This window comes from Echinops telfairi, unplaced genomic scaffold, assembly GCF_000313985.2.
Source record: "Echinops telfairi isolate 266 unplaced genomic scaffold, ASM31398v2 ScPeMD7_7458;HRSCAF=8496, whole genome shotgun sequence".
In the NCBI taxonomy this organism is placed as follows: Eukaryota; Metazoa; Chordata; class Mammalia; order Afrosoricida; family Tenrecidae; genus Echinops; species Echinops telfairi.
This window is the reverse complement of record NW_022111358.1, coordinates 17,033,554-17,037,679: the sequence shown is the minus strand read 5'-3', so window position 1 is coordinate 17,037,679 and position 4,126 is coordinate 17,033,554. Positions and strand designations below refer to the sequence as shown.

General features: G+C 52.8%; 1 protein-coding gene across 4 annotated transcripts in view; it reads left to right on the top strand.

The window, feature by feature from the left end:
- Positions 1-4,126, top strand: part of MSI2 (musashi RNA binding protein 2) — a 424,197-nt gene that overhangs the window by 104,537 nt on the left and 315,534 nt on the right. The window lies entirely within an intron of this gene.

The following is a 4,126-nucleotide window of genomic DNA, read 5'->3' as shown; positions in this document are numbered from 1 at the left end:
GAGGGCTGCCTGCTCAGGTCTCTGTCTCTGATTTCCGCTTCCCAGTGCAGTGTGGACTGGCTCGCTGGCCCATAGGACCTTCGGGCCTGTGACGGGCCTACAGGACCCCAAGCAGCTTCATCTGGTACCTCCAGGCCCCGGCTGTTTCTGGGCCTTCACATAGAGCCCCGGCTCTATGACGCTCCAGTTCCGTGGTCCTATTTAAAATGTAAAATATCTTATTGCTTCCACAGAAGGGGGAAGAAAATCTTTTTTGAAGTATAGGAAAAGTGAATCTAACATTTTGTTCCATATTAAAAGTTAATTTAAGACAGAACCAGAGGCCAAGACAAGTGTCTCCTCTCTTCTTCCCTCGGTGATGTAATTGACCCTTCATCCCTCTGAGCGAGTTAATATTGCTCCTCAGAGGCTAATTACAGGGTGCGTAGGTGCCACACGGTTAAGATGAAAATGCAGATTTCTGTGTGAACGGCATAATTCCGATGGTTTAGGACTTGTCCATAAAATTGGCTATGGATCGTAGCAAGGGGAGTATTAACTGTGTGTGTGTGTGTGTGTGTGTGTGTGTGTGTTGGAGGGGGTACCGCTACTGCTTCCTGCTGACGGGATTTCAGCTGAATGGAATAGGAATCTGTAGACATCGGGGAGCATAGTTTTTGAGCCGAAATTTAGTTCCCCTGGTCTCACAAAAGCCCCCCACCTCCCCTTACGTACCAAGAGCCCACACATTGAGCAATTGATACAAAGTGACGTCTCGGGACGTATTTATCCCACAAGTCATCTTTTTTGACAAGGACACATCCAATCTTGACACTTCTGGAAACTGGCTGTTAGGAAGAGGGGTAGCCCTGGTGACAGGACAGGGACTTTTTCTCTTGGAAATAAGTGTGTGATGCCCTGCTGGCCACCCACCAGGTCCCCAGGCATGCGTGGACAGGGGCTCAGTAGGGTCAGGATCTTTGGAAACAAGGACGTTGACTCTCGTTGGCAGAATCACTGCGCAACGAAAGGTGAGGTCCATGGACGCAGAGTCTGGCTCAGACGCGTCCGGGAAACGCCAGTTTACATTCCCTGGAATCGCAGTGACGGGGAATGCTGTACTCTGCAGACATTTCAGGGGCTAGCAGGCTCCGTCCCTAAACCGAGGAGCCTCTGGCGTTGAGGTGCTTGGGTAAAAAAACAACAACTGAGAAGGCGAAGTAACTCTCCGTGGTTCCCTCGTCCACTGTGGAAATTAATACCCGACTCAGTTCTGTTTGCCCAGTGAGTTTGTGCCTTGCATACGTGGCTGTCGCAATGGCCCGTCCACTGTGGCGACGGCATTTCCTGGTCCTTTTGTTTTCTCCTTCTGAAGTCTTAGTCCACCAGTCTTCCAGATCTGAGGCTGTGAGCTGCAAGAACCACGTGCTTGGGGGTGGGGGGACGTGCCGCGTTTAGATTTCACGTCTGCTCCCTTTTCATTTCTTCCCATCTTCCTCTTTTCGTTCTTCACGTGCTGCCTTGTCCCTTTTCACTGGACAAAGTTCAAACTGACAAGTTAGTTTTGAGTGCTTGGCTGCTGACTGCACCGCCTGGAGGGATCTCGGCAGCAAGGCCTGGCCATTGACCACTGGAAGGGCCCAGCCATAGAACACAGTGTCACAGTTTCTGCTCTGACACCAGTCCGAATCACCTTGAGGCACCAGGTCTTTCTTTTGGGAATACCATTCATAGAATGTCTGTCTGTCTGTACACACACACACACACACACACACACACACACACACACACCTCTAGAGAGGGCTGGGTTTATCCCAAATGCATGCATTCTTCATTGTGAAGTTTTTCTCAGAAGTGGAGGCTGATGGGAAGCCGTCTGGGGGTGTGTGTGTCTTTCTTGCACCAGGCAGGTGAGAGAGAACCCATCCTCCAGCCTTCCCCTGACACCGGGGCCCAGACCTGCCAGGAGTGGGCCAGCATCTGCGCTGCCTTTTTCTCCAGGTAGGGGGTTGATGAGCAGGAGCACCCCCACCTACCGCCTGTGTTCTTGGTCCGTTGTGTGCCCATGATTGTGTTCTGTTTTCAGGCGGCTCCGCTGCGCTTGGGAACCATCTGGGGTTCTGTTTTGCTCCCTGGCTCTGTGAGACACAATAGAGGCACCGAGTGGACCGGGGTAGGTGTAGGGGTGTGTGTGCGTGTGCACGTGCACGCAGCTCCTGTATAGCCAGAGGCTGGCTGGGTCCCTTCCCGGTGGAGGCGGCTGGCCATGGGTGGAAATCCGGCGTCGTTCCCCCTCGCGCTTGCTGTGGGAAGGAGGTTGGCGCCGTCACAGCAGGTGGCTGGGAACTCAATCTGGGGAAGGCGTCAGCGCTTTCAGTGCAATCAAAGTTAAGTGCAGAAATTTAATTAAACGGCATCAAGGATGGCAGGAACTTTGTAAAGCTGCAGTGCATTGTCACATGCAACAATTATTCCAAGGGACACAATCCACAGATGGCGTCTAATTGATAAATGGAGGTCTGCTTCTCTAATAGGCTCGTGGGCAAGCCCCCTTTCCACCCATGCCATTAACTGTCACCTTCGCTCCAGTCCCCTTGCCCTGTTGCCCCTCCTTCACCCTGCAAGAGAAGACCCCCATCGTGTCCCCAGGCCCAAACCAGTGGCGGTCCAGGCGATTGCAGCCAGGGTGACGTGGGTGGCAAGCAGAAGCGTGCTCCCTAGGGCTTTCTGCGGTGGGTTTCTCAGGAGCCCTATCTCAGCGCCTTTTCGGAGGCACCTCTGGGAAGATGCAAACCTTCCACTTTTGGGTTCCCCGCGGAGCACTAGCTCTCTGTACCACCAGGGCCTCCCCCGAACAGCTCCCCAGAAATGGAAGCCTCGGTCTCTACCTAGCAACTATTTGGGACCGAGTCTTATCCTGAAAACAGAAACAACGGGAATTCTTTGGGCCCCCGAGTCCTTTCTGCTCTGCTGAACCCGGTGTGTCGGCTCAGAGATCTTGATTTGTATGTTTGTATTCTTACTACCCGCCACCCCACCCCACCTTTTTTTTTTTTTAGCATAGCTGCCTTTCTCCTCTGCATAGCAAAGGATTTTGCCCCAAACAAAAGCCTCAATTTATTTATTCTAAAAAAAAAAAGTCTCTGTTTTTAAGACCTTGGGGCACTTCCTGTCTGCTCATAGTTGATACGCAACTAACTTATTTTTATTTCATAAGAAAATATTAGCTCTTTTTAAAGATCCAGCCATGTTCAGAGAAGTGTGTCCTGTGCGCACACTCAATAATAGGAAACACACTCCCCCTGCCCAAGGTCTTGCCTGTTTCCCAGAACTGCTTTCTGCTCATGGGAACCCTGAGGCACGAACTCGCTGCCTCATGGTTGTGGTTGCTACTTGTAGGCACTTGGCTTTGACTCCCTGACACCTCCAGGGCTGCTGCCGGTGGGAGGGGGGCCTCCCATGCCATCGTCATGGTGATGAACGGAGTGTTTCAGTCCTGTGTTAGGCTTTTTCGTCTGTCCGTCCGTCTGACTGAGGGATTCCCTGACCCTCCACCGCACCCTGCAGAGATGTTCTTCTCCCCACAGGCCCCCACCCCCCACCCCGCTCCGATGACCTGTGCGGAGCAGTCGCTGAAGCATCCAGCAAGATTCTGCAATCACTGGGTTTTCCTCGGCTGGTTTCTGGATGTTTAGGGTCAAGCCTTTCTTCCCAGTCTGCAGTAATCTGGAAGCGCTGCTGAAACCTGCCCATGATGGGCGACCCAGCTGATATCTGGCATGCTGATGGCCTGGTTGCCAGCCTCAGAGCCCTGTGCCAGCAGGTAGCTGGTTGAGTGGACTTCTGGTGTTTTTAGAGCTGAAGACGAGGCCTTACAGGCTCTGTGGTCACTCTCCACGAAATAGCTACCTCAGTCACCTGTTCCACTGACAGACAGGAAGTACCGACCAGTGCTCTTTTGAAGGATCCTGGTGGAGCAAGGGTTTGGCGCTCAGCCATTAACGCCAAGGCCAGGGGTTGGCTCCAACAGGCCTCCAGGGGTGAAAGACCAGGGGGTCAGGAAGCCCGCCAGGACAATGCTACTCCATCCTGTGGGGTCACTACGAGTCAAAACGACGCCAAGGCAATGGGTTTGCTTTGCTCCATT